The following is a 13,939-nucleotide window of genomic DNA, read 5'->3' as shown; positions in this document are numbered from 1 at the left end:
AATTAGCAGGTGCAAACATACACAGAATGATATAGATAAACAGGGGCTTCCCTGGTGGCTTAGTGGTAAGGAATCTGCCAGCAATGCAGGAGATGTGGGTTCGATCCCTGAGTCAGAAAATCCCCTAGAGAAGTAAATGGCTACCTACTCCAGTATTCTTGCCTGGAAAATGCCATGGACAGATGAGTCTGGTGGGCTAGTCCATGGGATCACCAGGGGTTGGACATTAATGAGCGACTAAACAACAATAACAGCACAGATAAACAACAAGGCCCTATTGTATAGCACAGGGAATTATAGTCAATAGCCTGTGATAAACCATAATGGAAAAGGATGTGAAAGAAAATAAATATGTGTGTGTGTGTGTGTGCATGTGTTAGGTGCTCAGTGACTCTTTGCAACCCCATGGACCATAGCTCGCCAGGCTCCTCTGTCCACGGAATTCTCCAGACAAGAATACTGAAATGGGCTGCCGATTCCTCCTCCAGAGGATCTTCCTGACCAGGGATTGAACCTGCGTCTCTTGTGTCTCCTGCATTGGCACGCAGATTCTTTACCACTGTGCCACCTGGGAAGTCCTGTAGTTCAAGAAAGATAGGATGAAAACTTTCCTGAGTCTGCTTTCTCCACCAGTAATGGGTCCTCATTCTTCCTTTAGGCAAATCCCACTCGGCCCCAGGCACTTTCCCTGATCATTCTGGCCCTTGATCACCCCTCCCTCCTGCTGCAGTTACTCCTACCCTACGGAGTTTCTTGAACTGTTTCCCTGAGTTGGTTTCGGTTTGGAGCTGGTGTGTATCGCCAGGCAACCTGACCCAGGGCTGAGTGGGCCCTCCAATGTCTTAGAGAGTCTCAGTGTGGAACGGGGACGAGCTGGAGTTAAACGTCCCCAACTTCTGCATGCCTCTCTACTCTCAACAACAAAGACTATTCTGCACTTGGACTCTGCGCTCCAAGGTTGAGTTCTAGGCGCTGTGGATACACCACAGGGTGCAAGACAGACCCGCATTTTTACTTGTGTTCCAGACCCTTAACGTTTGTTTTTCTGGGTCATGAAACTTCTTCTAACAGTTAAACAATCAGGCCTAGATGCATATGCACGTCTGATTTGTTTTCCAGAACATGGTGATAGTAGGCTTTCCTGTTTTATATAAAGTCCTTTATAGTCAGGACTTTAAAGGCAGACAGCCAGCCTTACTGAAGGAAGTAATACAAACATATTTCATAAATGGACAGGGCCAAGCATTAGGTATACTGATATTTTTAGGCATCTTAGTTCCTTCTTATTACAGAATTCTTTGCTTATCCCTGAGCTAAGTTGGGCTTCGAGGATACACTGGCCTATCATTTGTTCACTGGTAAGATACAAATAGGGCTTCCCAGGTAGCTCAGCGATAAAGAATCCACCTGCCAATGCAGGAGGCATAGGTTCAATCCCTGGGTTGGGTAGCTCCCCTGGAGAAGGAAATGGCTACCCACTCCAGTATTCCAGCCTGGGAAACCCCATGGACAGAGGAGCCTGGCGGGCTATAGTCCATGGGGTCACAAAAGAGTCAGACATGACTCAGCAACTAAACAACATCAAGTAAAAGTGAAAGTCGCTCAGTCGTGTCTGACTCTTTTGGACCCCATGGACAGTAGCCCACCAGGCTCCTCCGTCCATGAGATTTTCTAGACAAGAATACTGGAGTGGGTTGCCATTTCCTTCTAGAGGGGATCTTCCTAACCCAGGGATCGAACCTGGGTCTCTTGCATTGCAGGCAGACTCTACTTGAGCTACCAGGGAAGTCCCTAACAGCTACAAAGATACAAACAAAGGATTCCTGAAGCCTAGGGGAAAAGGAAGCTATAGCAGAATTTAGCCACTAGATGGCGATCCCAGACCATGAATGCCTCCCACTCAGCCAGGGTGGATTTTCTATTCTGTGTCCCAAGCACATTTCCACTGGCTGCAGAAATACTTCAGCAGACCTAGAAAGGTTCAACAATGGCACCAAGCCCTCTCAATTCTTAACTACCTTATTACTTCAACAGTTGGCGTTAACTGATAGATAAGAGGAAAGTATAACTAGTGTTTAGATTCACAGGTAATTTTAAAATGCACCTTGTTTTTTTTTTTTTTTTAAATATGAACCTTGATTCTGCTTTATACAAAAGTGTAACAGTGATAGAAGAAGTCAGAATATCTCAAGAAATGTCCACTTCCCTTCTCTGTGTGGGGTGGTTACATCTATGGCACTTGTCCAGCGCTGACCATACCAGACAGAGACACAAGGTCAAAGCTCAGCCATGCGGATTTCATGCTTTAGAGACTCTGAAACTTGGATCAGGGAAACCGAAGGGTGGGGCGGGGCAGGGCGGGGCGGGGGGAGTTTTAAATGGAAAGTGTCATTGGATTAGTCTTTATTAGTGGCTGATAACTACTGGGTATTTAATTAATATTGAAATACAATCCTTCCATGTCCTCTGATGCAATCAATTTAATCAGGCTCCATCCCTGGCTGCCATCAGGAAATGGACTAGACTGGAATGTATTTCTACTTATTTTTGGCATGTAAGAAGATAATAAATATGACTCAAGAATAAAGTCCTAAACTGATTTACAATCAATTCCCAGCTTCCTTGCTTGCTAGCAGTACATTGGTCCCTATTTGGCAATAATATGAAGAGGGTTAGAGCTTGGACTGGCGATTTTTTTGAGTTAACCATCAGACAACCACATTCTTTGATATAGTTGTTCATTGATGATACTTCCCACAAGGCCAATGAACACAAATTGTAACTTCCCAGAGCTGAACAATTCTTTTCTTAAACTATCATTTCAGTCAGTGCAAAGTAAATTACAGATAAAAAGGACTATTAGTTAAATCAGTGGTTCTTGGTTGGTGGGGACTTCACCTTCCATTTTCTAGAAGATGTTTGGCAAATGTCTGCTGACATATTTTGGTTGTTACAGCCAGGTGTGTGGAGAAGGAAATGGCAACCCACTCCAATACTCTTGCCTAGAGAATCCTGTGGACAGAGGAGCCTGGCAGGCTGCTGTCCATAGGGTCGCACAGAGTCAGGCACAACTGAAGCGACTTAGCATGTATGCATGCACTGGAGAAGGAAATGGCAATCCACTCCTGTGTTCTTGCCTGGAGAATCCCAGGGACGGGGGAGCCTGGTGGGCTGCCGTCTATGGGGTCGCACAGAGTCGGACACGACTGAAGTGACTTAGCAGCAGCAGCCAGGCGTGACTATGCTGCTGGCATCTATTTAGCTTATATCTATAGAATTTATTCTCTTCTTCCTCTTACAACTTTTGAGAGCCTTTTAGAACTTTTCAGAGTTCAGGAATACTGATATGTATCCTACAATGCACAGGGCAACCTCCCGTAACCAAAAATTAATTGTCCCCAAATAGCATTTTGCCAACAAAGGTCCATATAGTCAAAACTAGAGTTTTCCAGTAGTCACGTATGGATGTGAGAGTTGGACCCTAGAGAAAGATGAGTGCTGAAGATTTGATGCTTTTGAACTGTGGTGCTGGAGACTTTTGAGAGTCCCTTGGTCAGCGGGGAGTTCAAACCAGTCAATCCTAAAGGAAATCAACCCTGAATATTCATTGGAAGGACTGATGCTGAAGCTGAAGCTCCAACACTTTGACTACCTGAATTGAAGAGCCAGCTCACTAGAATAGATCCTGATGGTGGGAAAGACTGAGAGCAAGAGGAGAAGGGGATGACAGAGGATAAGATGATTGGATGGCATCACTGACTTAATGGACATGAGTTTGAGCAAACTCTGGGAGATAGTGAAGGACAAAGAAGCCTGGAGTGCTGCAGTTCTTGGGGTTGCAAAGAGTCGGACATGACTTAGCAAATGAACAACAAAATATCAACATAGTGCCGAGGTGGAGAAGCCCTAGTCCATATCTTTCAACTCCATCCAGTGGTGTGGAAATTTTAGCATTTCTAGGAGTTACCCAAACCAGTGAGAGGACTGATGGGGCTGTCTGTGTTTGGGGAGGACAAAATGTTTGGTTCCTTAATCTCTGTCTTTTTCATTGTCTCCCCATCCCCATCCTAGTGTATTTGCATACTCTTCCCAACTCCAGCTGTTTGAGAACTGCATCAGATCATCCGTCTCTAGGAAAGAGGAATCCAAAAATGCAAATGACTTGTTCTCTGCTAAGTACACAGCTGTGCAAAGAACCGTTTAAAACAGAGCTGATAATACTTTTTTTTTTCCCAAGAAAACTTCTATTCTCAAGTTTCCCCAGCCTCTTAAAGAATCTCTTAAACAATCTCTTGTTGAAAGATTAAGTTGTCCATTTCAGATGAACCTGCTTCCTGCTCTACTGAGAATCTGAAAATTTTCACAGACTATTTTTTAAGGAAAAGTCTAAAAAACTTTCAGGAAATTTCTGTCTAATGTCTTTCGTTTATATTTTCAAGATTCTCCCCATTTCACAGGGCAAGTTATCTAATGGTACTGAGTCTCAGCTTTTCTTAGCTGTAAAGTGGGGATGATAATATTTTACAGAATTGTGCTGAGGTGGGTGCACATGGATATTCAGCTGAGGGTAATCCTCTCTCTCTGGCCCCTCCTCCAGGATTGGTTTGGCCTCCAGTAGCCATGTCTGTCGTGTATGAATTTGCCTTCCTGGCCACAGCTGACTGATTCAAGGATAAGGACTTGACCTAGTCTGAGCCAATCAGAATCCTTCATTCCAGAGTCGGAAACTTACAATGGGGAAGCCCAGAAAGGGGCAACAGCTAGAGCTGGGTCACACCAATGGCAGTTCACCAGCATTCTTAGCTCGGTTTTCATGTTATCCCTCGCAAATATCCTTGTGTTTTTAGGTTCCTTTCTCTGAGTTTAATTTTCAAGAATCTTTTTTTGCCTTTGACTCAACTTATATTTATAGATTTCATTCTCCTTTTTTATACCTTTTTACATTCCCACCACATTCCTGAATTTGCAGGTACTTCACAGCCAAACTCAGAGGCCATTTCAAAAGCCATCTCCGCTAGGAGCACTCCTTCGGTTTTCTCAAAAAGAAGGAATCTGCAGTTCACCTCAGAATGGAATCTTTTCTACTTCATATTCACTCTGAATACACATTTCTTATTTCCCTGTGAGTGTGTATGCATCCTAAGGGCAAGGTCTTTGCTTTTCATTTATTCATCTTTGGCCTCTAGTAGTGTTTTACAAGTTGGATACTCAATGGAAATTTATCAGATGAATGAATTATTCATTTTATTTGTGGCCTGGGAACTTCTTCAGTAATTGTTATCTCATCTTTTTCAAGGCTATAATAAAAAATGCTCATGCATATAAAAACAAAATTCAGAGAAAAGCAAGAGCCTATTTCAAATGTTTCCTTCCCTATGGACCTTTCTTTGGTTTTCCCATCAAGAATTAACACTTTCATTTGATGTTTTACTCAGATAAGTCAAGAGACAAAGTTAGTTGTGGAGAAAAACATTTTCTTTTTTTTGTCTTGACTGTCCACCTTCAGTAACATCAATTAATTTCAAACATTTGAAACTAATTGTTTCTCAGTTACTTTACTTCACAAGCTGGCATGGAAGATTTACTAAGCATAGAGAAAACCACAGGATGTTCTTGGAAAATCATTCCAGAAATTCAGAGTATATTTAAGCTCTTTAACAAATAGTTATTGAGTATTGTGAGTCTCAAAACGCAGACTAGTATTCCGGAAATGATACTAGGTGGCACAAAGAGGGGGCAACGAATGCCCATGCTAGACAGCCATCCTCTTCCCTTCCGACTCCTCAAGAAGACTGGCTCAGCATGGCAGAAGAATGTCTTGAATTTGCTCATCCTCTTTTATTTGAAAGAGATGGCAGTTTGTTGACATTGGCGCCTCCTTCTGCAGGGAACAGATTCAATCTAGAATTTACTAAAGTTGTATTGTTTTCACTGAAGTTATTTTTATGGCTACTCTCTATTCACAATCAGACAGAAAAAGGTCTCCTTTAAATCTAAGTTCTAGAATAGGAGTAGATTTTTAAAAATATGAATAAAACAAATAATAGTGCTGGTTGTATGCAGGTATGGTGTGAGGGTGGTCAGGAATGACTGTAGTTTTAGAAAAGACAGAGCCAAGCTAAACACTGTATATTTCAGTGCTGACTGAAGTGCAGTGGATGGTAAAAGTATGATGGATTTGAAAAAGGGAGGGTGACTTACAAGTAGATATATGTCCTAATTCTTCTTAAAGTCAAATACAGAATTTTTTTCTGTGAAAAAATGAGATTTTTCTGTGAAATCTCATTAATATGTGTGCATGATTTATTTTTACATAGTGTTAAGCCCTTAATTCCTCTGAATCGTTTCCACATTACAGTCTACTTTCCTTCCGGTTTGTGTGTGTGTATATGTGTGTGCATCTTGCGTGTGTGTGTGTGCACATCTTGCTTTCAACAGAACACAACAGCAAACATGAACTGTCGTATTCTGATTCTGACAAACTATGCAAACCTCTGCCTAATCCAATTATTCTATGTAATTAAAGCAGTTAGTTTTAAATTACAACTGAGCTGAATTTTAAGGGGAAAAATAAATCTCTCTTTTTAATTTTCTAGTGCCTTGGTTTTATCCAGCTTTGCAAATCGTGCTTATGGCCTGTCTATAAAAATAAACCTAAATGTAAATTATGATTTAAATCTCTGTGGGCAAGCTGTTCTGCCTTATTTGTTAGAAAGCAAATAAGACCTACTTTATGGCCTGTTTACAGAACTGAAAATTTCAAACTGAGGGATTTTAAAAAGACAGCAACCGTCTTGATGCCCTAACTACAGAAATGACTAAACAGAGTAATGCTCTCAGAATAATCTGACAGTCTTGAAAACAAACCATTACTTGATGTCTTTCTTTTAAATTATATGATGATATGGAATTAAAAAATTATACATAAATATATGACTTCTATTCACCATTTAAGCTGTTATTTATACAATCTATAGAGATAGAGGGCTCTAATCTGTTGAGTTTCTTTGTGATGTAGTTTTGATTACAGGCGATCACTTAAGCTTGCATTCAGTCCCCTCCCTCCCTCCTTCAAACTATTTCACTCTTAGTTTATGCTTTTAAAACCACTGGGAAGAAACAGAATTCTCCCTCTCAGTGAAAAGCCATTATTATTTGAGATCTCAAATATATTCAACCTCATACTGTCATATGAAATTCTAATTGTGAAGCTCCAGGGTAGGCAACGTGTTCGTAAATCAGTTGATCTATCCCTGAGGAAGTTTCTCAGGTGACATTGCTCGTGCTCGTAATGTCTAAATATTTAGGTCTGCTCTGCTGTAGGTGGAGTGGAGTATTCCTCTTCCTCTGTTCAGATCCACAAATTAGGAGGAAATCAATTAGGAAGGTGTTTGCTGTGTGACTTGCCTCCCATGGGCATAACCAGAGTGGAAAGAACCCCCTTCCCTGCCCCTGGCACCTGCGGAGAAGAAAAAAACTGTGCGAGCCTGCACTGCTACAAGGGAGAACGTCTCCCGAGCCACATCACTCACTCGGGGCCAAGACACTGATGCGGCGGGATGAAGATGAGATGCAATTCCCCATGCACACTGGCCAGGGAGCAATCATTTTCTTCCAGACTCAAAAAGAAAGAAAAAAAAAAAAAGACATATAAAAGCACAAGAGAATTAGAGAGCTGTTAACACAGGGACAACTCTGAATCCTTTACAGTTGACTAAATATGTGTGTGTGTGTGTGTGTGTGTGTGTGTGTGGGCGCCTGTGTGTGTGTGTGTGTCTGTGTCTGTGTGTGTGCATGCAAAACTTCCTAATTACCAGCACCAGGCTGCTTACAGATACTGACGTAGCAGGTATGCTGACAGAATGAGCTGCTCCTGTCATTCAGGAAGTGGCACCACCACTGTGCGGTCACTCAGACCCCAAACTGAGACCTTATTCTGGATTCTCCCCCCGTTACTTTCACGAATGCACACAGTTTATTTTACCATGAGCCTTTTTGCATCTTTCTCCAAAACATGTCTGTTTTTCTTCACTGTCACTCCAGTCTAAGTCACCATTATCTCTTGTTTGGACAGCCCCCCACTAGTGGCTTCCCACTAGTTTCCTAGTGTCTCTTTTATTTTCAAAAAGGACAGATATGGAACTCCTTTTCTTCTGATAATTTTAAATAACAGCCTTATTCACGTCTAATTTACATACCATAAAATTCATGTTTTAAGTGTAAAATTCAATGATTTTCAGTAAATTTACATGATAGCAACCAATCATTCCCAAAAGATCTGCCTGCAATTCTGCCTGCAGTTCTAGGGAAGCACTAGTCTACTTTCTATCTCTATTGATTTGGCTTTTTTGGATGTATCATATAAATGGGATCACATAACATGGGGTTCTTTGCATCTGGCTTCTTTAACTTATAACGTTTTTGAGGCTTATCAGTGTTGTAGCATGCATTAGCACTTCATTGCTTTATGTTGGCAAATAATAGAGCTATATACATAATTTCTGAAGCACAGTAATTACACAACACCCAGGAAGTTATCACTCAATTTTGAACCAGAAGGTTACAAAGGTATTTAGTGTTCTGTTTATCTCCTGACCCATCACACACATAGAACTCACAAGGTACCTGGCAGGGTGGTCATCCTTTGCTCACAGCTTCCAATGGCTTCCTCTGGCTGTTAAATTAAAACCTAAAGTCGTTTAATGGCCCACAAAGCTCTATCTACCTGGTCTGGCTGTTGCCTATCTGTTTCATGACAGTCCCCCTTGCTTATGTATTCCAGATATAACACTTTTCTTTCTTTTCCTTGACCATCATAAGCTATTCCCACCTCAGGGGCTTTAAACTGGTTCTATGCTCTTTCTGGAACATTCTTCTGCTTGCTCTCCAGGTGGCTGACTTCTTGACACTGAGTTCTCAACTCCCAGAGCAGCATCTCAGGAATAAATTCCCTGACCAATTTATTAATAAAGGGAACTTCCCATGATAGAGCATTTCCTCTCATATTACCCCTTTCCATTTGTTCATAGCACTCACTGCTGTCTTAAAGGGCTTCCCTGCTTCCCTTCCTGAAATTCAGGAGATCCAGGTTCAATCCCTGGGTCAGGAAGACTCCCTGGAGAAGGGAATGGCTACCCACTCCAGTATCCTTGCCTGGAGAATCCCATGGACAGAGGAGCCTGGTGGTTTTCATTATTTCAGTTCAGGTCAGTTGCTCAGTCGTGTCCGACTCTTTGTGACCCCATGGTTTGCAGCATGGTAGGCCTCCCTGTCCATTACCAACTTCTGGAGCTTGTTCCAAGTCATGTCCACTGAGTCAGGGATGCCCATCAACCATCTTGTCCTCTGTCGTCCCCTTCTCCTCCTGCCTTCAATCTTTCCCAGCATCAGGGTCTTTTCAAATGAACCAGTTCTTCACATCAGGTGGCTAAAGTATTGGAGCTTCAGCATCAGTCCTTCCAATGAGTATTCAGCACTGATTTCCTTTAGGATGGACTGGTTGGATCTCCTTGCAGTCCAAGGGACTCTCAAGAGTCTTCTCCAACACCAAAGTTCAAAAGCATCCATTCTTCAGTGCTTAGCTTTCTTTTTAGTCCAACTCTCACATCCACACATGACTACTGGAAAAACCATAGCTTTGACTAGACGGATCTTTGTCAGCAAAGTAACATCTCTGCTTTTTAATACGCTGTCTAGGTTGGTCATAACTTTTCTTCCAAGGAGCAAGTGTCTTTTAATTTCAAGGCTGCAGTCATCATCTGCAGTGGTTTGGGAGCCCAAGGAAATAAAGTCTGTCACTGTTTCCCCATCTATTTGCCATTAAGTGATGGGACTGGATGCCATAATCTCAGTTTTTTGAATGTTGAGCTCCATGCACAGAGGAGCCTGGTGATCTTATTTGTTTACATACTTAATGTCTCCTCCCACTAGAATACAGGTTCTCTGAAGGCAGAGACTGTCTTGTTCATTGTTGTACTCCTGTGGCTAAAGCAGTGTCTGGTTCCTACTTTATATAAATGACTGCTAAATAAATAAGGAAACAGAATATGAATCAGTGCAGAACAACCAGAATATACCAGGATGCAAAGTGGATCAAGAGATCTGGAACAGCTAGGCAGCAGAGTCGCATCAAACCATAGTTTTTGTTTTGGCTGAACTGACAATATTTTTGTATCTGCACTATCTCATTTTCTTTTTAAAATAAGTAATCCTAGGAAGAAATTTTAATCACTTGTCCCTTGATTAAATTTAACCTCATGCAGAGAAAGTATGTACTTCTAATCAGCACCTTGGGTCTAAAAATCATTGCAAATACTGCTGGTCTGGAGCTTTCTGTGATTTATCCTCACTTTTTAACAAGGTGCTTGACGTCAATTTCAAGAAACATGGTTTTAGTTACCCTGGCAACCTAGGTTTAGAATTAAGCCCTATTAACTGCCTCTCCATTTAGAGTGTCCTCAAGGTTATGTACATTTCTCATCTTATTTCTTAAGTGCTCCATTTTGAATATGGGTCAAATCTTTTTCTTAGTTTATTTTTAAAAAGAGATATGAAATTTCAAAAGGAAGAGAAAATTCTTTCCTCAAATTATATCTATGTCTATATCTCAATTATGTTTATACTATTTTGTTTTTTCTCTATATACTTATATAGAGGAAAATATATCTTTTTTTTTACTATGTATTTTTCTGTGTACAATACTTTTTCCTAGATCCTAGAAAAAATTAGGTATTAGGTAATGAAGTTGGTAGCTGATCTTAGGTTACTTTAATTAAAGCCAGTGGTATTAACCTTGGTTCCATGACTTGCCTGGCAGACACATTTTCACTGGAACTTAACACACAATGTGGATATCAGTAAGTTAAAAAAATGGAGAAGGAACTAACTCCCAAACTCTATTCCAAACAGGATTCATATTATTACTAGTTATTGAAGAAGATCTGGAAAATTTCTGCAATGAGATGTGTCTGTTTCATGTGCCTTGTCTCTCCCTGTATAATTTAATCTGCAACTCTGTTTCCTCTCCATGCTTTACTCACCCAAGATTCTATACAAATATAACTAAGAAATTAATTCTTCTCACCTCAATGTATAAACATCACAATGTAACCTGCTTGCTAAGTTACATCAACTATTACTCTGCTGTTTATATAATAATTTTAACTGTGAGCTTTTTTTATGTATCCAGATTAATGAAGCAAATTAAGATTGCTCAGTGAGGCCAGAGAATGACCTTCATTTGAGCACAATGATTGTCTGCTGTTTGTATACAAAGAACTGAATCGCATCTTAATTTGGGGCTTCCCAAATAGCTCAGTTGGTAAAGAATCCACCTGCAATGCAGGAGTCCCCAGTTCTATTCCTGGGTAAGGAAGATCCCCTGGAGAAGAGAAAGGCTACCCACTCCAGTATTCTGGCCTGGAGAATACCATGGATGGTATAGACCATGGGGTCTCAAAGAGTCAGACAAGACTGAGCAACTTTCAAGTTTAAAAGCTGCCAGGAATTCTCTGAGGCCCCAGAGACAAAGACAGCATCCTGATGGCTGAAGCTCCCAATAAATAAACTCATCAAGTGACTATCAATCATATCCTCTCCCCAGCACCCTGCTTGCAGGGTGACGGAGGCTGAAAATCTGTGTTCACTTGAATAGGGTGACCAACTATCCCAACATGCTCCAGGACACAGGATATTTAGTGCTAAGACTGGCAAGTCCTGGGCAAACTGGGAGAGTTGGTCACTCTACTCACCAATAGGAAATAACTATGAACCATTATCCCAGGAATTTCTCCAAAAGAAACAACCATAAATGAATATAAAGATTTCCATACAAGGGTCTGTATCATGTGCCTACATTTATGGTGTTAAGTATACACACTCATAGATACAGAACTGCAAACTGGAAAAACACCACCAAGACATTTATATTCACTATTGACAGATATTGGCATCATGCATAAAAATTCTCCTTACAATTTGTCTCAATTTTTGTCAACATATGACTTTTTTGATCTGAAACATCAAATCTGATATTTAAAACTAAGTCAATAATAAGAACAAGCATGGTGCTTTATACAAAACAGAAAATATTACCTGATGTTTATGTACAAGGTATGTATTTTCCACCCACACTTTTTCAGCAGCTGCACCTGTTAGGAGAATCCTAGGTCTAAGACTCCATTGTGAAGTTGGAGACTAACATCATTTACTTAAATATAACTAAACATGGCTCTTAAGAAAGACTTTAAGTACTCAACACTCACATTATTTACAGAGAGCCGCTGCCTTGTTTGGTGACGTTGAGCCTGTTGTAGGTTACTTCTTGAAATGCTTTCACATTCATACTCCCCAAGCACAGTGCAATCTGACTTTTACACCAAGCAGGGCATGTAAGCTTAAGGGGGAAGCAAATGCCTTTAATTTTCGTTTTTGGTTGGTGTCAGTGTCACGCTAATGTCAGCATGTAGCGTTCTGTAAAAGGTGTATCTTTGCGAAGGTGGAGAGGGGACGGATGCAGCACAGCTGTGGAGTGATCCTCACAGAGAACAAGAGGCCCAGCCAGGGAACCGACTGTCCCAGCTGCACATCCAGGACCCACGGGGCTGCAAGAGATGCCTGCTGACTGCAACGCACTCAAGGTCAGTCACCAAGACACTGGAACCACAGTGTACACACTGGCAAATAACGTGAGCAAAAGCAACGTTTGGGGGGTAATAAACACCTACAATTGCACTCATCTCACACGCTAGTAAAGTCATGCTCAAAATTCTCCAAGCCAGGCTTCAGCAATACCTGAACCGTGAACTCCCTGATGTTCAAGCTGGTTTTAAAAAAGGCAGAGGAACCAGACATCAAATTGCCAACATCCACTGGATCGTGGAAAAAGCAAGAGAGTTCCAGAAAAACATCTATTTCTGCTTTATTGACTATGCCAAAGCCTTTGACTGTGTGGATCACAATAAACTGTGGAAAATTCTGAAACACATGGGAATACCAGACCACCTGACCTGCCTCTTGAGAAATCTGTATGCAGATCAGGAAGCAACAGTTAGAACTGGACATGGAACAACAGACTGGCTCCAAATAGGAAAAGGAGTGCGTCAAGGCTGTATATTGTCACCCTGCTTATTTAACTTCTATGCAGAGTACATCATGAGAAACGCTGGACTGGAAGAAACACAAGCTGGAATCAAGAGTGCCGGGAGTAATATCAATGACCTCAGATATGCAGATGACACCATCCTTATGGCAGAAAGTGAAGAGGAACTAAAAAGCCTCTTGATGAAAGTGAAAGAGGAGAGTGAAAAAGTTGGCTTAGAGCTCAACATTCAGAAAACTAAGATCATGGCATCTGGTCCCTTCACTTCATGGGAAATAGATGGGGAAACAGTGGAAACAGTGTCAGACTTTATTTTTTGGGGCTCCAGAATCACTGCAGATGGTGACTGTAGCCATGAAATTAAAAGACGCTTACTCCTTGGAAGAAAAGTTATGACCAACCTAGATAGCATATTGAAAAGCAGAGACATTACTTTGCCGACTAAGGTCCGTCTAGTCAAGGCTATGGTTTTTCCTGTGGTCATGTATGGATGTGAGAGTTGGACTGTGAAGAAGGCTGAGTGCCAATGAATTGACGCTTTTGAACCATGGTGTTGGAGAAGACTCTTGAGAGTCCCTTGGACTGCAAGGAGATCCAACCAGTCCATTCTGAAGGAGATCAACCCTGGGATTTCTTTGGAGGGAATAATGCTAAAGCTGAAACTTCAGTACCTTGGTCACCTCATGCGAAGAGTTGACTCATTGGAAAAGACTCTGATGCTGGGAGGGATTGGGGGCAGGAAGAGAAGGGGATGATAGAGGATGAGATGGCTGGATGGCATCACGGACTCGATGGACGTGAGTCTGCATGAACTCCGGGAGTTGGTGATGGACAGGGAGG

At 41.5% G+C, this 13,939-nt stretch overlaps 1 protein-coding gene across 22 annotated transcripts in view; it reads right to left on the bottom strand.

The window, feature by feature from the left end:
- CADPS (calcium dependent secretion activator) overlaps positions 1–13,939 on the bottom strand; it is a 480,914-nt gene that overhangs the window by 214,460 nt on the left and 252,515 nt on the right. The window lies entirely within an intron of this gene.

This window comes from Capra hircus, chromosome 22 (genome assembly GCF_001704415.2).
Source record: "Capra hircus breed San Clemente chromosome 22, ASM170441v1, whole genome shotgun sequence".
In the NCBI taxonomy this organism is placed as follows: Eukaryota; Metazoa; Chordata; class Mammalia; order Artiodactyla; family Bovidae; genus Capra; species Capra hircus.
Note: the sequence above shows the minus strand (reverse complement) of the source record. Positions and strands in the feature narration are given on the sequence as shown.